Source organism: Macaca mulatta, chromosome 9 (genome assembly GCF_049350105.2).
Source record: "Macaca mulatta isolate MMU2019108-1 chromosome 9, T2T-MMU8v2.0, whole genome shotgun sequence".
Classification (NCBI taxonomy): Eukaryota; Metazoa; Chordata; class Mammalia; order Primates; family Cercopithecidae; genus Macaca; species Macaca mulatta.
In genome coordinates this window covers 137,987,480-138,009,514 of record NC_133414.1, presented here as the reverse complement: position 1 = coordinate 138,009,514, position 22,035 = coordinate 137,987,480, and the positions used below count along the sequence as shown (strand labels likewise).

General features: G+C 40.4%; 1 protein-coding gene and 1 pseudogene across 3 annotated transcripts in view; one reads left to right on the top strand and one right to left on the bottom strand.

The window, feature by feature from the left end:
- Positions 1-22,035, bottom strand: part of FANK1 (fibronectin type III and ankyrin repeat domains 1) — a 121,251-nt gene that overhangs the window by 59,010 nt on the left and 40,206 nt on the right. The window lies entirely within an intron of this gene.
- LOC114670091 (guanine nucleotide-binding protein G(I)/G(S)/G(O) subunit gamma-10 pseudogene) lies at positions 817-1,024 on the top strand (annotated as a pseudogene).

Here is a 22,035-nt window from a genome sequence, read left to right as displayed (position 1 = left end):
GGCTGAAGTAGGATGATTTCTTAAGCCCAGGAGGTCAAGGCTACAGTAAGCTATGATCATGACATTGCACTCTAGCCTGGAGATGGAGTGAGACACTGTCTCAAAAAATAAAAAATTTTTAAAAAGCAGTTGGCTGTAAATCAATAGGTTACCTTCTGGGTTCGTGATTCTGTTCCATCAGTGTGTCTGTTTTTATAACAGTACCATGCTGCTCTGGTTACTATAGCTTCGTAGTATATTTTGCAGTCTGACAGTGTATACCCCCAGGTTTCTTTTTGCTCAGGACTGTTTTGGCTATTGGGGGCCTTTTGTGGTTCAATATAAATTTTAAGATTTTATTTCTATGAAGAATGTCATTGGTATTTTGATAAAGATTACATTGAGGCCAGGGCATGGTGGCTCACGCCTGTAATGCCAGCACTTTGGGAGGCCGAGGTGGGCAGGTCATGAGGTCAGGAGATCGAGACCATCCTGGCCTAACACAGTGAAACCCCGTCTCTTAAAAATACAAAAAAAATTAGCTGGGTGTGGTGGTGGGCACCTGTAGTTCCAGCTACTCAGGAGGCTGAAGCAGGAGAATGGCATGAACCCAGGAGGCAGAGCTTGCAGTGAGCTGAGATCGCGCCACAGCACTCCAGCCTAGGTGACAGAGCAAGACTCCTGCACGAGGCGCGGGGGGAAGGATTGCATTGAATCTGTAGATTGCTTTGGATAGTATGGTCCTTTCAACAATATTGGTAGTGCCCACACTCAGGGCCTGGCAGGGCTGACCTGCCTACCTTGGCTCAACGGCCCTTGGAGCACACTGCTGCTACCATGTCTTCCAGGGCCAGCGAGAGTGCCCTGCAGCACCTGGTGGAGCAGCTCAAGCTGCAGGTCGGAGTGGGAGAGGATCACGGTCTCTCAGGCAGCTGCAGAGCTGCAACAGTACTGCATGCAGAATGCCTGAAAGGATGCCCTGCTGGTCAGTGTTCCAGCAGGAAGTAACCCCCTCCCGGAGTCGAGATCCTGTGCTTTACCCTGAAGACTCTAGGAAAGAAGTCTGCAGAGGAAAGCCTTCAAGCACAAAGTGATAAATCACTGCCTCCAAGCCTCAAGAGAGGCTTTTCACTGGTCAAGTGACAGTTATTTCAGACTTCCTATGGCCTCGTACTATAACCAAAATTCTACAGAAACTGGTGAGTTTCTGCTCAATTAAGGAAACTGGGAGAAGGAATCTAGCTCTAAAGAGTAAGTCTGGGTTTTTGTTTGTCTTACATATAAAGCACTTCACCAAAAAAAAACAAACAAACCTTACCACCAGATATGCCAAAATGTACCTCTTTCATAAGTGAATTACTGATGTTTCTATACCTGGAATATCATGTATGTTTTATTTACTGGATGTTCACATTTAGGAAGGAAAAAATTTTATTTAAAAAATTGAATATTTGTTATTTGGTATAAAAATATTTGTCAGGAACAACAAATACTACAAAATTTGTTCTGCTCATGAATTTACAATTTCTAAACTAAGGTAAGAAAGTACAAACTGCTGGGGAAAACAGTAGTCTTTACTAATTGACTGATGCCTTGATTTTTCCAAATGAGAAGGTTGTTTCATTTTTAAACACTTAACATGGGAGCTGTTCCTTAGCAAACTTGTCTGGAAAGATTAATGTTATGTGAGGCATTTGGTTGCCCCATCGTGTATATAGATGAAGCAGATTCGGTTTTTGTAGTTGTGGTTGTACCTAATTACTTCTTTTTTTTTTTTTTTTTTTTTTTTGAGACGGAGTCTCGCTCTGTCACCCAGGCTGGAGTGCAGTGGCATGATCTCAGTTCATTGTAACCTCAGCCACTCTGGTTCAAACAATTTCCCTGCCTCAGCCTCCCAAGTAACTGTCATATGTGATTACAGGTGCATGCCACAACGCCCAGCTAATTTGTGTATGTGTGTGTGTGTGGATTTTTAGTAGAGGTAGGGTTTTACTATGTTGGCCCAGCCTGGTCTTGAACTCCTGACCTCAAGCAATCCACACACCTTGGCCTCCCAAAGTGCTGGGGTTACAGGCATGAGCCACCATACTCGACCTATTTCATATCTTAAGAAATGTTTAAATATGACTCGAAGAACACTGTAAACAGTTAAAAACAAAGTAATGTAAAATACTACAACCTAAAATAATTCTTAATGTCACAAGTGTTTTATTTATTTTGATGCTATGCCTTTGATTTGATTTGGGACACTTTTAGAAGGCAACTTTGTGTTTGCAATAATCTTTGAAGAGTTTGGAAATAAAATTTCTGCTTAATTCAAAAAAAAATTAATTTTTCTGATCCATGAGCATGGGATGTCTTTCCATTTGTTTGTATTCTCAAACTATCCAGTTTAAATATAGGCCAATAATCTACATAGACACTTGTCAAAAGACGACAAACAAATGGCCAAGAAATACATTTTTTAAATGCTCAACATTACTAATTATAAGGGAAATGGAACTCAAAATCACAGTGAGGTATCATCTCACTGTAGGATAGCTATTATCAAAAGACTAACAAATGCTAGTGAGGATGTAGAGAAAAGGGAACTCTTAAATACTCTTGGTGGGAATGTAAAGTAGTACAGCCACTATGGAAAACAGTATGGATGTTCCTCAAAAAACTATAAACAGGCTGGGCATGGTGGCTCATGCCTGTAATCCCAGCACCTTGGGAGGCCAAGGCTGGCTGATCACTTGAGGCCAGGAGTTCGAGACCCAGCCTGGCCAACATGGTGAAACCCCCTAAGACATGCCTGCTTCCTCTCTCACCATAATTGTAAGTTTCCTGAGGCCTCTTCAGCCATGCAGAACTGTGAGTCAATTAAGCGTCTTTTTAAATTACCCAGTCTTGGGCAGTTTTTTTATAGCAATGTGAAAACAGACTAATACAGAAGCTAAAAAAAAAAAAAAAAAATTGTTGATCACACAGAAGTAAAAAGGAGAACAGAGGATACTAGAGGCTGGGAAGGGTAAAGGAAGCAGAGAGATAGGAAGAGGTTCATTAAAGGATATAAAATTACAGCTAGATAGGAGGAATTAGTTCTAGAGTTCTACAGTACTGTAGAATGATTATAGTTAACAGTAATACATAGTTTCAAATAGCTACAAAGAGGATATTTAATGTTCACCCTCCCAAACTAAAGAATGTTCAAGATGATACGCTAATTACCCTGATCTGATCACTATACATTTTATGCACCAAAACATCACTCTATACCCCATAAACATGCACCAAAAAAGTCAATTACAAATTTAAAAGAAACCAATTTTTAAAAAAATTTTTTAAGCACTCAAAAGGAAAGTGTGTCAAACGAGAACTCTTTACCTAGTGACATTATCTTTAAAAAATAAAGGCAAGGCCGGGAATGGTGGCTCATGCCTATAATCCCAGCACTTTGGGAGGCTGAGGTGGGCGGATCACCTGAGGTCATGAGTTCAAGACCAGCCTGGACAACATGGTGAAATCCCATCTCTACTAAAAGTACAAAAATTAGCCGGGTGTGGTGGCGGGTGCCTGTAGTCCCAGCTTCTTGGGAGGCTGAGGCAGGAGAATTGCTTGAATCTGGGAGGCGGAGGTTGCAATGAGTGGAGATCACGCCAGTGCACTCCAGCCTGGGCAACAGAGTGAGACTCCGTCACAAAAAAATAAATAAAAATAAAGGCAAAATAAAAGGTTAACATAAACCAAGCTGAGAGAGCTCATCGCTAATACACCTGAACCATACAAAATGTTAAAGGAAGTTCCTCAGGCAGAAGACAAGCCATACAAGATACAAATCTGGATCTACACAAAGTAACAAAGAACCCTAATAAAGGCAAGTATGTGGGTAAATATAAAATATGTTGTCTGCCTAAAACAAAAATAACAACAATGTTTTGTGAGGTTAATAGGGTATGCAAAAGCAACATAGAGGATAACAACAGCACCAAGTCTGGGGCCTGGAAGAATACTGTCATAAGGTTCTTGTGCATAAGGTCAAGCAGCAGGGTATTGCTTGAAGGAGATTGTGATAAGTTAAAGACATCAACAGTAAGCCAGGCGCGGTGGCTCACGCCTGTAATCCCAGCACTTTGGGAGGCCAAGGCAGGCAGATCACAAGGTCAGGAGATCGTGACCATTCTGGCTAACACAGTGAAACCCCATCTCTACTAAAAATACAAAAAATTAGCTGGGCATGGTGGCATGCACCTGTAGTCCTAGCTACTCAGGAGGCTGAGGCAGGAGAATCACTTGAACTCGGGAGGGTGAGGTTGCAGTGAGCTGAGATCACGCCACTGCACTCCTGCCTGGACGACAGAGCAAGACTGTCACTGTACGTTAGAAGCCTATACGACTCTGGACTCACCCTTATTACACAAATCTATAATGAGCTTATGTTTTTCCTTGTTATTAAAACCATCTTCCTTCTGGTTTGTCAGATATTCTGCTAAATGGCCTGAGCAAGTCCCTTCATGGTCACCATAATTGCTAAATAAACACACTCACAGGTTACCACACAATTATCTAACTCTTATGACCACTAAACTATAATTTTAAATTTATTTTAAACTGCCTAACTTTAAAATTAGTTTCTACTATTAAAAGCATATACAATAAATATATTACATTTCATGTACCTGTGCTATATTTTCTGTAAAACCAAAGAATCTTTGGTGAAAAGTTAAAAAATTCCAACTTGATCTGAAGTGGGAAAGCAATAAAGATAAAAATTATTCATGGTCATACATAATAAATCTGCCCGCTCCTTCCCATTTTCTATATCAATATAACTTGCATTATATTTGGAGGCTTAATATTAGAGCTTGGAGGCAAGGGATATCTCCAATAAATCATATTTTCTGTACAATCTAAGACAGCCTTTGATTTTTTGCTTTTCCAAAGTGAAGTGCTCAATAAACATCACTTTGAATCTCCTTTCAAATATATTCAATCCTCATTCTGGCTGTTTCCTCCCTTTACCACCCCCCACCCAAAAAAAAAGTATCACCGAAGTACTGGTTTAAGCTTCAAGAGTAGATAGGGTGTAAATCACTTGCATTCTTGCTAGGTAGAATGCCTTTTAGCCAAACTGTGATATAGCAAAATTCTTTACCTCGATCCCCATCTTCCTCCTGATTCTAACTTTAAAATGGGAGTAAGTGGGAATGTGGGCTTAAATGCCCCCCACCTCCCATCACATCCAGGATATATTAGTCATAGTTCCTTTGACTAGAAGTGTTTCAAAACGTTAAGTTCTTTTCATTTTCCTTGAACACAATATATTCTCCCCAACCCCGCTTCCTTCCACTGCCTTAGAACATAGATTCTTTTGTACTTGGAAGGAAGTTGATTTGTTTTGGAGCCAATCACTTGAGATGAAGCACATAACTGACATCTTATTAAAACTTCATTTAAAAATAAGATGGGGCCAGGCACAGTGGCTAACACCTATAATGCCAGCACTTTGGGAGGGCAAGGCATGAGAATTGCTTGAGCCTTGGAGTTTGAGACCAGACCGAGAAACGTGGTGAAAATCTGCTTCTACAAAAATTAGCTGGGTGTGTGGTGGTGCACACCTGTAGTCCCAGCTTCTTGGGAGGTTGAGGTGGGAGGATCTCGAGCCTTGGAGGTCGAGGCTGCAGGGAGTCATGATCGCACCACTGCACTCCAGCCCGGGTGACACAGCAAGACACTGTCTGAAAAGATCACAATAATAAGATGCATCAAATTTGATGTTGCAACTATGCAGCCATAAAAAGGAATGAGATCATATCCTTTTGCAGGGACACAGATGGAGCTGGAAGCCATTATCCTCAGCAAACTAATGCAGGAACAGAAAACCAAACACCACATGTTCTCATTTATAAGTGGGAGCTGAATGATGAGAACACATGGTCACATGTGGGGGACCCACACACTGGGGTCTGCTGGGGAGGTGGGTAGGAAGGGAGAGCATCAGGAAGAATAGCTAACGGATGCTAGGCTTAATTCTAGGTGATGGGTTAATCTGTATGGCAAACCACTATGACACCTACGTAGCATACCTACATCCTGCACATGTACCCCTGAACTTAAAAGTTGAAGACTAAAAAAGAAACTTTGAGCATTACCAGTGTTTCACAGAAATTCTTGGTGGAGCAAAGCAATCAACATAAAAAGGTGAAGTGATTTCTGCTAATGTTATGATTGTAGGCAGTTTTTCTTTTAAAACTGCCTTTTAGTTAAGTAAATGCTCCTTTAATTCATTTTCCTTTTTTTTTTTTTTTTTGAGACAGAGTCTCACTATGTTGCCCAGGCTGGATCGCAGTGCCACAATCTTGGCTCACTGCAATCTCTGCCTCCTGGGCTCAAGGGATTCTCCCACTTCAGCCTCCCAAGTAGCTGAGACTACAGGCGTGCACCACTGGGTCTGGCTAATTTTTATATTTTTAGTAGAGGCAGGGTTTCTCCATGTTGGCCAGGCTGGTCTTGAACTCCTGACCTCAAGTGATCTGCCCACCTCGGCCTCCCAAAGTGCTGGGATTACAAGTGTGAGCCACTGCGCCTGACCCCTCTATTTTGTTTTTAATTAAAAATCAATTTTGCCCAGTACAGGAAAAAATCCATTAACTATTGAAATTTTTCAGAGATTTCAAGCAGGTCTTCATATTTATTTCATTTAAAAATTACTGATCCTTTAAGAATAACGTTCTAATTTTCACTACAAGAACAAAACCATCATGGCAATGCTAATATTTAACTGAGCACGCTGATGATGGGTCAGATACCGTGCCAAGTGTTTGGGATCTACAACCTGTTAGACACAAAAGAAGTTCCCATTCAAAGGTTTAGCATCCTTGCTCTTTGTTCCCTACTTCCAAGGCCAAACTAACTTCCTTATCCTTTATGCCTCCCTGTCTTGGTTTCAGTAAACAACTTTCCCGCTGGTCCTTATCTACAGAGCCCACATCTGCTACCCACTCTGTAAATGACCCCTCCCGTCGCAATGGCTCTTCCCACCGAAACTGCCCCTTCCGCCAGTGTAACCACATTCCTACACCATTCAAGTTAGCCAACTGGGTTCAGCTTAGACTGTACAGTCTGACTCCACAGTGGAGATAGGACACAGTAGCTGGGACAAACTGCCATTAGGGATAAAAACCCCTTCCCTCCTTTGTTTGGTGTGCTCTCATGGTGACCAAACTTGAGAGCAGCACCTTTCTGCAGAAGTAAATTTTGCCTTGCTGAGAAATCCTTTGTTTAAGTGCTCATTTTCTTTGTGACTGTGAGCTTTACTTCCTACAGATCTCATCCAAGACTCACAGCAGCCCACGGGGAAGGCAGAGAATCATGGCCCATGTTACGGACACAGACGCAAAGACCTCCCAGAAGCAGCAGGGTGCCCAGCTAGGAGGGGCAGGTCCAGGACATGAACCCAAGTCTGTCTGACTTCAGAGTCTGAACCACAAAGCTATGCTGAATTTGGAGTTGTAGCTCTCCAAGAAATGAAAAAATACAACTTAGCAACCAAGAGGCATTCTGGCCCTCTGGCATTCTGGGACCTGGAGCTCAGAGGAAACCTCAGGGCTTTCATAAGCTGCTCACTTTGCAGGGCCCAGAATCCAGGTTGTTACCATAAAAATGTGGGGTTTTTCCCCTGCATAGGAACTCATTCTCCAAAGAAGTTCACCTATAGGATCCTAGTGCCTAAGACATAAAAACAGAGCTGATCTGGTGAGAAGGTGAGGTCTGAAGCATCACCCACACCACCTCCCTGGATCAGTCACCCTAGGTGACTCCATTCTACTTAGGAGGGTTAGAGAGCAAAGTCTGAAAATCCCTAGACAGTCATTCAGACTAAACTAGTACCATGCGTCTGGGGGGGCCTCTTGAAGATTCCAACTTCAGCCACAGAGCCCGATGCAAACCACCAAGCTGCACAAACAGAGGGGCCTTCACAAGCCGTCTCCCAAGACAAGTGAGCCTTGGCAGGGGGACCAAGTGGTTCTCGAAGCAGGGTTCCTGGCTTATCACTGGGAACTTGCTAGAAATGGAAATTATCAGTTCTGACACCAGTCCTACTGACCCAAACTCGGAGGCTGGGGCCAAGCATTTCTCATGTTAACAGACTTTCAGGTCATTCCAATGCGCACTCAAGTCTAAAAAACCACTACAAAGAAATAGAGGCTGACCAGTGCCCTGAAGTCAGCAGCTGTGAGGAAGAGAACACAGCATTTTCTACACCGAGCTTTCTCTCTGTGGAGATAAAGCTGCCCATTAACTCCCCGAGAGCTGCCACCACAGCCTTTAATGAGTCCACCGTATCAGGCATGTAAGAAGTGTGTGAGAGTGTGTGTGTGTGTGTGTTTCCTGCTGGGCACCATAGCAGCAAAGGTCTTAAGGGAGATAGAGGGAGATAAACAACTCACAGAAAAACAAGGTACCAATCTGCAGGAGAGATGCAAGCAGAGGTATACAAACCAGGAGGGTGGTCCACTCTGTCTCAGACATCGAGGAACATTTTCATCAAGATGACACCTGAGCTGCTGGAAAATGCAAATAGGAATTTTCCAGGAACAGAGGACTGCTTTGGTGTCCAGATCCCCCCAATCCCAGCACCTGATACACACACGGATGATCCTGGTTTGGGCCAGAGCTCAGGAAAGAACATCTTCTCTGAACTTTTTTTAAAACAGCTTTATTGAGATGAAATCCACACACTATAAATTCACTGACTTAAATCATACAGTTCAGTGGTTTTCAGGGCAAGAAACTGGCAGGATTGGCATCTAAACCCTGACCTGACATTCTGGGCAAACACCCAAACAGCCAAGTTTTACAGTTTGAAGCAGAGAATTTGGTTCTTGCTGATACCTAGTTAAAATAAGTTTTCACCTGTCAAGAAAGATACTCAAAAAATAATGTACATAATTATAAACACACCATGCTTTTTTTTTTTTAAAGCAAATCACATGAAATAAAATTCCTGGGTTTGTAGGACACAAACACCAAATATTCCTACAAAGAGTAAGTATAATTGGGGATGAGGCTGCCTGATTTATGCGCACCTGAACTTATCCGACACATCTTGTCACCACAAAGTCTGACAGTTCCAGATAAAGCAGCATGCAAAATTGCCACCAATATAAGCAAAATGGCCTGAAGAAGCAAATGTTCCAATGAAAAACTCCCACATGCATCCCATCAATAATTCAATATTTATAGTATGAGAATAATCTGGTTACACAATTATAGGGCTCAACTGAACACAGTGGATTTTTAAATGCATTTGAATTATTTTTGTGGATGTCTCAATTTCAGATGAATTATTTTTTTCTACAATTATTGATCATTCCAAAATGTAAACTCAATGGAAAGTATCTTAGTGGAAGCCAAAAAAGGAAATTGAAAGAATGAAGATAGGCAGGAGCCTCGAAATGTCAAGAACTCTCCTATAAAACAATGGAGACTAAAAACTCTAATGGTTGAAATGGTACGCAGAACTGTTTCATTAAGAATCATAATCGCCAAGAAAATGTTGGTAATAACAGAAGAGAAATAAGACTGAGAATCAGAATACTCCCAGCAGAAAACAAAACCTTCCAAACAGAAAACAATTTCTACAGTCAGCACAGCCTCGTTTTAATGAACGTGTTGACTTCCATAAGTACCTTGAACTTTCATCCCTGCATGTCACAATGAGCAATTCACAGCAACACTGTGAGGTTGCAAATTTTTCTGCCTCCAAAATCATGATTCCTATTTACAGAGAATCAAGCAGAACATAAAGGATTTGTTTAAATGTTTCCTAAACAGGTATTATAAAAATATGAGCAAATAGTTATAAGATCTTGGGCAGTCTATTCTAAAAAATATATAATTGGTTATTAAATTTTTTTTAACAAGACACACGTGACTTACACCAGGCAAACCGTCAGACTAGATTAAATGTACTGAGCTCTTAATCAGAAGACACACACAACACAATAAGTCTACATTTCCTTGGATTACACATAAATGAATTATAATGCATTTTACCATCGTCCTGCAGGACAAAGAAGGAACATACAGTATGATGCTGAAGTATTAAGAAGAATAGTGGAAGGTATTGAATTGTTAAGTGAAAAAGGTTTATTCATCAGAGATCACAATGAAAAGGTTGTGCTCTTCAAGTAACAGAAACTTCTAGGAATCATCCAATTAATTTCTAGATTTGATCAATTTTTATGTAAGTGTCTGGAAAACTGTAAAGGTAGAAGGACAAATATGACATTTATTTATCCAAAATAGCTCATGGAGAATCAAAAAAGGGAAAATATGTACAAAATAAGGGAAAATAAAGTGGGAACTCAAATAAGTAAATAAACCAAACACCAAATAATATTGCTACAAATTCTCCAGTAGCAAATTGTTTTGTGTATGTCATTATCATGTGCTACTCTATAAAAATAGAAAAATCATTTTATATACAGCAAAGCAACTTTTAACTGTCAAAATTCATCTGAAATTAAAGTATACACAAGAATAATTCAAACGCAGTTTTGTCTTTTCAACAGAATGAAATAAGTTCTGAGCAACTTTATGTTGCATTTGCAGTCATGTAAAAATGTGACTTTCAGAAGACATGAAGGTTCCAGAACTCTTTAAAAACATTAGTAAGTACTTAAAAGACATTCTGGACAACAGTTCAGTTTATCACTTAGTTATCCCTAGGAAGGCTTCCTTCCCAGTCCCTGAAGTTGCTGACTACTTCAGATTTTGCAAGTTACACATTCTTCTTGAATTTATCCTTTACATGTAGTATTTTCATCACCCATGCCAACTTAGTATTCAGGAGTCAAAGGATAGTGAGATGGTTTGCCCATTAAAAAGCACTGAGATCTTGTAGCACAAAGTACACAACATCTTAAAGACTCTAAAATATATTTTCTGACTCAGAAGGAAAACCTGAGCATGGATAGAAAGAATTCATTCAAAATTTAATAAAGTTTGCACAAACGGTCACATATTGTATAATTCTATGTATATGAAATGTCCAGAAGAGGTAAATCAGACAAAGTAGATTAGTGGTTGCAAAGTGCTGGAAGAACAGGAAAAGGGAGAATGGCTTCTACTGGTTATGAGATTTATCCTGGGGGTGATGAAAATGTTGTGAAGATACATAATGGTGATTATTGTACAACTTTGTGAACATAATAAAAAGCCACCGAATCACACATTTTCAAAGGGTGAGTTTTGTAGTATGTTAATTATATGTCAATATTTTAAAAGTTAACAAAGTTCGAATATGCCATTTTAACTGTAATTTAGAAAAACAATTTTAGGCTAGTTTAGAAAAAAAATGGAAACTGTCTGATTCCTGATTTAGACATACAAAGGGTTTAATAGAAAATACAGAAAATTACTGGACTATGAAACAAGGGCGATTAAAGATGAACAATGAAATTAATAGAAATTATTCTGACATCAAGCAGCAAATTATAGTCTGGGCACAGTGGCTCATGCCTGTAATCCCATCACTTTGGGAGGCTGCGGTGAGATCACGAGGTCAGGAGTTCGAGACCAGCCTGGCCAACATGGTGAAACCCTGTCTCTATTAAAAATACAAAAATTAGCCTGGTGTGGTGGTGCACGCATGTAATCCCAGCTACTCAGGAGGCTGAGGCAGGTGAATTGCTGGAACCCAGGAGGCAGAGGTTGCAGTGAGCTGAGATCATGCCATTGCACTCTAGCCTGGGTGACAGAACACCACCTCAGGAAAAAAAAAGCAAATTATAAAAAAAATTTGGATCTAATGAAAAGCAGTAATTAAATGAAAGACACAAACTTCGAATAGAAGGAGCAAATAAGCTCTTAGATTATTCGATAATTCAGTTAATGAAAGGAAGTGAAAAATGTAACAAGTGTATCAGTCGATTAATAGTTTTTCTGAATTTAAGTTGGTAATGTTTTATATTTGTCAGCTTTTAAGTATTTGTAATTTTCTTGTTTTTAATGTTAGCTTTTCTACCTAATTTTGTTTTCTTAATTTTGTCTTCTTTTCCTTAAAAAATGTCCCCCTCCTCAAATTGTTTAAGATTTGGTGAGAGTTCTCAGCTTGTCCAGATTGGGGAAAAAAATCTAAAATTTTAATAAAATGTTAAGCCTATGAAGTCAGGGAGAATTGACATCTTTATAAGAATAAATTTTTGTTTAATTTTAATTTCTGGGATATACGTGCAGGACATGCAGGTTTGTTACCTAGGTAAACATGTGCCGTGTGGTTTGCTGTACCTACCAACCCATCGAGAATAAATTTTTCTAGGAACAAATTGTGACTTTTTGTTCAAGTTTCTTCTGTGGCTCTCGGCAGACTCTCGATGGCTTCACAATGCTCTTGTACACTGCCCATGAAATTTACTCCTAGCATTTTATCTAGGAAGTTCCCTTCCTATATTAACTCTGATTACTCTTTATATACAGAGGCTATTTCTTATTTTCCTTCATCATTATCATGACATTTCACATCAGAAGGGTGTGTGAACTCCATACCTAATAAAATGTTAAAGGCACATGCTGGGAACCAGCCCCCATCTGAAGGCCAGAACACTACTAATACCAGTGGCTCCACTTGTGTGCTGGCCCCATCCTATTACCCTGAATAACCCCCAAAGATACCACCACCAGTTTTGCGTACATTATCCCTATGATTTATAAAAGTGACATTGTACATACGAATCCTTCTGCATTGTTTGGTTTTGCTGCTACAATGCTAATGCCATTATAACAATGGTATAAAATGGTATGATTTTCTGAGACTTGTTTTATTAAATGTCATGTTACTGGGATATATCAAGTTGTGAGTAGCTGTGGTTCACACTTTTCCATTGTTGTGTTATATTTCATCATGTGAATATACCATAATGTATAGTTCCTCAAGTCAGGTTCCTCACAATGGGCATGTGGTCATTTCTAGGTTTTTGCTACTGTAAACAGTGCAGCTATAAACATTCTTGGTTTCTTGGTATCCACACACAAGTTTCTTTGGGGCCTAGACCTAGCAGTGAAATCTATTGGTCAATAGCTACATAAATATTCAAACTTATGTGATAATGCCAAATTGTTTCTCAAAGTGATTATACTAATTTCCACTTTCCCCAGAAGTATGAGTTTCCACTGACCCATAATCCATTATTAGACTTAATTATTGCCAGTTCTGTAGATGCAAAATCGTATCTTACGATGGTCTTCATTTTTATTTCCGTTTTCCAGACAGCTTTAATGCCTTCCCATGATTGTATTTGCCAAATTGCTTCCTCTGCAAAATGTCCATTGTCCATACATTGCTTATTTTTCCATTGGATTTATTGTAATTGACTTGTAGAATTTATGTAGTCTGAAATCTAATCCTGTCAGTTATGTTGCAAATATGGAATTTCTGCAGGATTGTGTCTTATTATTTCACTTTACCATTTACCTTTGTGAAAATGTTATTTCCCATCCCAAGTTTAGAAATGTGTTAGGGAAAAGAGAGATCAGATTGTAATTGTGTCTATGTAGAAAAGGAAGACATAAGAAACTCCATTTTGATCTGTACCCTGAACCATTGTTTTGCCTTGAGATGCTGTTAATCTGTAACTTTAGCCCCAATCTTGTGCTCACAGAAACATGTGTGGTATGGAATCAAGGTTTAAGGGATCTAGAGCTGCGCAGGATGTGCCTTGTTAACAATATGTTTACAGGCAGTGTGCTTGGTAAAAGTCATCATCATTCTCCATTCTTGATTAACCAGGGGCACAGTGTACTGCAGAAAGTCACAGGGACCTCTGCCCAAGAAAACCTGGGTACTGTCCAAGGTTTCTCCCCACTGAGACAGCTTGAGATATGGCCTCTTGGGAAGGGAAAGACCTGACTATCCCCCAGCCCAACACCTGTAAAGGGTCTGTGCTGAGGAGGGTTAGTAAAAGAGGAAGGCCTCTTGCGGTTAAGAGGAAGGCCTCTGTCTCCTGCATGCCCCTGGGAATAGAATGTCTCAGTATAAAACCCATCGTACATTTGTTCTATTCTGAGATAGGAGAAAACCGTCGTGTGGCTGGAGGCAAGATATGCTGGCGGCAATGCTGCTCTGTTACTCTTTACTACGCTGAGATGTTTGGGTGAATAAAAGCACAAATCTGCCCTAAGTGCACATTCAGGCATAGTACCCTCCCCTTGAACTTATTTGTGACACAGAGTTCCTTTGCTCACATGTTTTCTTGCTGACCTTCTCCCTACTATCACCCTGTTCTCCTGCCACATTCCCCTTGCTGAGATAGTGAAAATAGTAATCAATAAATACTGAGGAAACTCAGAGACCAGCGCTGGTGCAGGTCCTCCGTATGCTGAACACCGGTCTCCTGGGCCCACTGTTCTTTCTCTATACTTTGTCTCTCTCTTATTTTCTCAGTCTCTTGTGCCACCTCATGAGAAATACCCACAGGTGTGGAGGGGCAGGTCACCCCTTCACCTGGCGCCCAACGTGGGCCATAATGACGATTAGGAGAGATGTGTGTATACAGTCGTCACTGTACAATGCAGGTAAAGGAAAATTAAACCACAAAAAATAGAAACAAGAAAAGACACATTAAAATCATTAAAAGACTTTCAAAAATTGCTAGGAAATATTAATTGGATTTGACCAACTCTAGGCATCCCTACTTATGCCATATCAAATTTCTTCTCTATTTTGAGAGGGGATCCATAATGACAGGCCATGACGACAATGGTGGTTTTGTCAAAAAGAAAAGGGGGATATGTAGGAAAAAGATCGGACTGTTACTGTGCCTGTGTAGAAAAGGAAGACATAAGAAACTCCATTTTGATCTGTACCCCAAACAATTGTTTTGCCTTGAGATGCTGTTAATCTATAACTTTAGCCCCAACCTTGTGCTCAAAGAAACATGTGTGGTATAGAATCAAGGTTTAAGGGATCTAGGGCTGTGCAGGATGTGCCTTGTTAACAATATGTTTACAGGCAGTATGCTTGGTAAAAGTCATTGCCATTCTCCATTATAGATTAACCAGGGGCACAATGCACTGCAGAAAGCCACAGGGACCTCTGCCCAAGAAAGCCTGGGTACTGTCCAAGGTTCCTCCCCACTGAGACAGCCTGAGATATGGCCTCTTGGGAAAGGAAAGACCTGACCATTCCCCAGCCCGACATCTGTAAAGGGTCTGTGCTGAAGAGGATTAGTAAAAGAGGAAGGCCTCTTGCGGATGAGATAAGAGGAAGGCTTCTGTCTCCTACATGCCCCTGGGAATAGAATATCTCGGTATAAAACCTGATCGTACATTCGTTCTGAGATAGGAGAAAACCGCCCTATGGGTGGAGGTAAGATATGCTGACAGAAATGCTGCTGTTACTTTTTACTACACTGAGATGTTTGGGTGAATAAAAGCACAAATCTGTCCTAAGTGCACATTCAGGCATAGTACCTTCCCTTGAATTTATTTGTGACACAGAGTTCCTTTGCTCACATGTTTTCTTGCTGACCTTCTCCCCACTATCACCCTGTTCTCCTGCCACATTCCCCTTGCTGAGATAGCAAAAATAGTAACCAATAAATACTGAGGAAATTCAGAGACTGGTGCCGGTACAGGTCCTCTGTACACTGAGCGCCGGTCTCCTGGGCCCACTGATCTTTCTCTATACTTTGTATCTTATTTCTTTTCTCAGTCTTTCGTCTCACCTGATGAGAAATACCCGCAGGTGTGGAGGGGCAGGCCACCCCTTCACTGACACATCCTTCCAAAAAGTTTTAAATTTTGCCTTTCACATTTAAATGGATTAAGATTAAGAGGTGGAGGTTGCAGTGAGCCGAGATCGTGACACTTCACCCCAGCCTGGGCAACAGAGAAGACTCTGTCTCAAAAAAATAAATAAATAAATAATGACAGTAGAAATTATTTTCTTGACCCTGTCTTTAATGAGAATGCTTCTAGGTATTGCTCCCTTAAAGCATGATGCTAGCATTTAGAATATATATAATTTTATTATGTAAGGCAATCATCTGTATTTTCCTACTTTAAAAGTATTTTTAAACTAGAAAGGATTTAAATTTATCAATGCCTTTTCATCATTCTTTTGATTTATTAATACCATGAGTTATATTAACAGGTTTCCTATTACGGAACCACAGATGACAAAATGGTAAATTAGTATCCTTAAAGAGATATGGGGATTAGTCACTGCACAAAAATGTTTGAAATGCCCTGAAATCAATATTCTAACTTATTTCAAAAATTCTATACCTACAGAAAGATAAAATAGTGCAATGAATTAAAATGTTGCCACATTTGCTTTATTCTGATATACCATATATCACATTTTTCATTGAACCATTTAAGTTACAAATATCATGCTTCTCTAAGTACTTTAGTATGCATATCCTAAGACAGTCTCCTATATAACCGAATACCATTACACTGAAAAGCTTGACTTAATATTATCGAATATGTAGTCCATATTCAAATTTCTCCCAATTATCCTTTTTATTTTTAGCTAGGTTTTTTCTGCAATCCATCAGATTCAATGAAGAATCATAAACTGCATTTAGCTGGTGTGTCTGTCTCCTCTATTCTAGAACAGACACCCATCTTTCATTGTCTTTCACATTCACATTTAAGAGTCCAGGCCAGTTGTTTTCTGGAATGTGCTACAATTTGTCTGATTGTATGTGCATAATTATATTCAGATTAGACACTTTTAGCAAAAAGAATACATAGATGATACTGTATATTTTCCACTGCATGACATCAGGTGGCATGTGATGTTGGCATGTTTCATTATTAGTGATTCTAAGTTTGATGACTTGGTTACAGCGGAGTTTGCCAGATCTCTCCATTGCGAAGGTATTAACATTATCCTTTTTGATGCTCAAATGGTTCCAAATCTGGCTAGTGGGAGACCCTTCAAGCTGGTTCTGTATACTTTACCACTCCCTAGAGCTTTGGCAGGGGGTTGTTTTTTTGAGTCTCCCAGGATGGTGTGCAATGGTGCAATCTCGGCTCACTGCAACCTCTGCCTCCAAGGTTCAAGCGAGTCTCCTGCCTCAGCCTCCCAAGTAGCTGGGACTACAGGCACCTGCCACCATGTCCGGCTAATTTTTGTATTTTTAGTAGGGACAAGGTTTCACCATGTTGGCCAGGCTGCTCTTGAACTCCTGACCTCAAATGATCCACTCACCTCGGCCTCCCAAAGTGCTGGGATTACAGGTATAAACCACTGTGCCCAGCCACTCCTCAGAAATGTTTAAAGCACCTCTTTACTTTCCTGGTGCATTGGATATCCTAGGCTCACCTTGTAGTTTTCATGCCCCAATACCAGAATCATCCAATTTGCTAAGCCATTTCCCCTACTTCCCGTTAATGAGAAATATATTTAGCAACTGAGGTCTTGCACTAAGTGTGTTCGTTCCTACTGGGCAGTCATTGTTTCTAGACTTTTCAGTTGACAGGTTTTTTGTGGTTTTTTTTTTTTTTTTTTTTTTTTTTTTTTTTTGAGATGGAGTCTCACTCTGTCTCCCAGGCTGGAGTGCAGTGGCCCGATCTCAGCTCACTACAACCTCCGCCTCCCGGGTTCAAGCAATTCTCCTGCCTCAGCCTCCCGAGTAGCTGTGACTACAGGCGTCCGCCACCACTCTCGGCTAATTTTTTTGTATTTTTAGTAGAGTCGAGGTTTCACCATATTGGCCAGGCTGGTCCCGAACTCCTGACCTTGCGATTCGCCCACCTCAGCCTCCCAAAGTGCTGGGATTACAGGCGTGAGCCACCAGGCCAGTCGACAGTACTTTTTTTTAATCCTGAATTCACAGTACTTATTCCAGTTCAAATCCAACATGACTATATTATTTTAATCCTTCCATATTTACATATTCTTTCTTCCACAGTGAGAATTCTGTTTTCAAAAGCATCAATATAGCTTCTCAATTGTTCAATCCCAGAATACGCACAAAATAGTATGAAAACTACCAAGAGACTAAGGAATGCTCAGTAGGCCTTTACGGTCTGTGTCTTTAGAATATATATACCCATAAATGTATGGAGTCTGAAAAATGTGTTTACAAGTTCGATGAATAGCTGTGTGCTTTGCTAATAAACTAGGTCTACTTACTTTTGTTTGTATTATATTTCAGTTTTTTCCATCTTTGTAAACTTTAAGTTTTGAATCTGTAAAACATTAACATAGTTTACCAGCTAGCTACCTGTTAAACTTGTTAAAGTTACCTTTATAGGTAGCTTTAAGCCTCACTCCCTTACCTATCCCTTCCACCTTATTCCCACTTACCTCCTGTTGTGGGTATTTCAATTTCATTCATGTTTGATTTATTCTTTTGCTTATTTTTTGCAAAACATATATACTATAAATATACATATGCACAAAAGGTATATACATCATTCTAGCTATACCTTTTGCAGTTTTCATTTTATATATCATAGAAAATCACTCCCTATCAGTTCACTGAGATTGTTCTCCTTTTTTAATGTAGTTGCGTGGTACTCCATTGTCCATACCATAGTTTATTCAGACTCCTACGTATGGGAAATACCCTGAAATCTTAAAGCTTATACATGAAAAAAGTTGACAGAGGTCTTTCCAAATATGACAATTCTAAACACTTAATACCAAAAACAAGTTGTGAAGCAGAATCTTTTCAAAAATGTCTGTACTAAACTACAATCCAAATTAAAACCACAATGAGAAACTGCTTTCACAGGTACTACAAAGTCTACAATTAAAAGGATAGAAAATACCAAGTGTTAGCAAAGAGATGGAAGAGTGAGAACTCTCATACAATCATGCAATATATTAAAAAAAGAGCTTCCTTACACTGTGGGTGAGATTATAAGTCACGACTTTGAACAACTGTTTGGCAATATCTAGCCAAAGTCAGTCACACACATACCATATAACCTAACAATTCTACTCTTAGGGATATAGTCCACAGAAATACACACAGATGTTTACCAACAGACATGTACTAGAATGCTCACAGGGGTACTTTTTTTTTTTTTTTTGAGGCGGAGTTTTGCTCGTTGTTGCCCAGGTTGGAGTGCGGTGGCGCGATCTTGGCTCACTGCAACCTCCGCCTCCCGGATTCAAGTGATTCCCCTGCCTCAGCCTCCGGAGTAGCTGGGATTACAGGCATGGACCACCACACTTGGATAATTTTGTATTTAGTAGAGATGGGGTTTCTCCATGTTTGTCAGCCTGGTCTCGAACTGCGGACCTCAGGTGATCCGCCCACCTCAGCCTCCCAAACTGCTGGGATTACAGACGTAAGCCACCACACCCGGCCTAGAGGTACTATTCATAATAGCCAAAACCAAGAAACTATACAAATGTTTATCAATACTGGGAATAAATACATGGTGCTATATTAATGGAATAGCAATGAGAAAGAAGGATCTTCAACTATCTACAACAATATGGATGAATCTTACGAACATAATGTTAGGGAAAATAAGTCAGATCCAAAGAAGTACATACTATATACTTCTATTTACACAGAGTTCAAAAGCTGGCAAAACTAACCCATGCTGTTAGAAGTCAGGGCTGTGGTTGCCTTGGCAAGCATAGAGATTGAATCTGGAAAGGAAGAAGAGGAGGTAGTTCTGTGGTTGTGGCAATTTTCTGTTTCTTTTTTTTAATTTATATTTTTGTTTTGAGATGGAGTCTCGCTCCAGTGGGTTAACTTTGTGAAAATTCAGCAAGCCATACACTTATGATATGTGCATTTTTCTGCATATCCTTTTTATTTCTATAAAAAGCTATGTTTTAAATTTCAGTTAAGGAATGAAAAAAAGGACAAAAATAAATCACTAAATTTACCTAAATACCTACAAACAAATGGAAAGACTATGATGGAAATCAGGATTACTGTCTTAGATTCAAACGTGTCAAGCTATTAGCTCAAAATTATAGCCTTACGAAGTCTGGTGTTTGAGCTTTAAATTATATGTTGTGCACAGTTCTCTCTGATATTTCCTTCTGTCTTAATTAAGAACGTTCCTACATATATACTAACAAGTAAAACTGATGCTCCAGGAATATGCACCATGCTTTTCCTGTAGTTGAAAATCTACCATCAAACGGCCGGGCACAGTGGCTCACGCCTGTAATCCCAGAACTTTGGGAGGCCGAGACAGGGGGATCACGAGGTCAGGAGATCGAGACCATCCCGGCTAACACGGTGAAACCCCATCCCTACTAAAAATACAAAAAATTAGCTGGGAATGGTGGCGGGCGCCTATAGTCCCAGCTAGTCGGGTGGCTGAGGCAGGAGAATGGCATGAACCCGGGAGGCAGAGCTTGCAGTGAGCCGAGATCGCGCCACTGCACTCCAGCCAGGGCGACGAGCGAGACTCCGTCTAAAAAGAAAAAAAGAAAATCTACCATCAAACGTGCTACTACCTACATAATGATGAATTCAGAGAAGGGAAAGAAAGTATGTAAACCTTTCCCCCACTAGTGGCCCTTATTAGCTTACAAATATAATCTACATATAATACAGCAAGAAATTTATGCAAGTCTAACATCTTTAGACTAAAGAAAAAAGTTTAATTACTATATCAATAGAAAGACTAAATTGTCTATTCTAGCCACTGAAGTTATTATAACAATTCTTACACAAAGGTAATATAACATGTAGCCAAAATATATAGGAGAAGATATTATAGAAATATTAGGCAATTAGTTAATAAATGTTATTTTCCAAATGTTATAGCATTTGTGACATTGGTCAGTTTTTTATATCTTTAATTATACTTTTTGGCATTCTAAAAGACAAATTTGTAACAAATTTTGTGTTTATAATCAGCATTCTTTTTCTTAAAGACAACTCCCCAAACTGCTTCAGAATCACAAAATCTTGATTTGCCCCAAATGAGACTGAAGTTCCCAAAAAGCCTTTAGTTTCTTACCACATCAAATATATATTAGATCATAACCCTGCTGTCTTATACCACCTGGCAACTAGGAAGTAAGAGACAAAATTAGTTTAAGGAAGTCATTCATGTATTCATTCATCGTATGTAAGGCTTCTGGATGTCAGGTGCCATGTAAAGCTACGAGGATACAACAGCGAGCTCAAGACGTGGCCCCTGCCTTCAGGAAGCCTATAGTTCCACAGGGCAGAGAGATAACAATCAGATAGTCCCCAGTTACAAACTGCTGTCAATGGGACAAAGAAATATTACAAAGATGACCACAAAGTAAAACAGAAAAATAGGCTGACTTTCCATGAAGGAATGAATGGGCGGATGCCCCAAGGCAGGGTGTCTCTATCAGAATAGGAGGAGACGTCTGGAGAAACAAGCAGAGGGATGAAGGCCAGCAGCTCTGCCCACACCCCCAGGCAGAAGAGATTGGGGCAGGGACAGCACAGCCTCCACCCTGCTGAACCGCAGCACCAAGCAGACCTGGGGAAGAAACAGCATGGTGCTGGGAACCACAGCTCAGCCAGGCCCATGGCGCCATCCTGTAGGGCAGGCACTTGAGCAGCAGCAACTGGCAATTCCAGCAAGACACTGTTGTCACCTGATGATTCAGAGTTGTGAGGACAGCCAGACTGGGATAGAATCCTGGTTCTGCCACATTCCAGCTGTCTTTCTCTTTGTGATTTGCAAACAAAAAAAAAAAGGTGGGGGGTGCAGGTGGTGGGAACTGAGTTGCTGCATGCTAGGCTGTTAGGTGCCCTGCACAGAGCTCAGTACGCAATGCTAAATAAATGGCAGCAGCTCTCATCATGGACCTCCCCTCCTCCTCCCTCCAGTCTGTTCTCTCTCTTCCACTTGGTTTGGGGACCAGCCTTAATGCAGGACTGGAATTCTGCCCACAGCTCAGTCCCCACGGCTAGCCAGACATGCTGGAGCCTTCATTTGCCTGCCCAACATTGCCACCTACCGCCCAAGGATGGATTCCCTCAGAGCCACGCTCGGCTCAGCCCTCAGCCAGCGCTATAAGGTAGACGCTGCCCCAAAACAGGCAGAATTATAACAACACATGTTTAGGGATATATTCATGAACAGTAAACT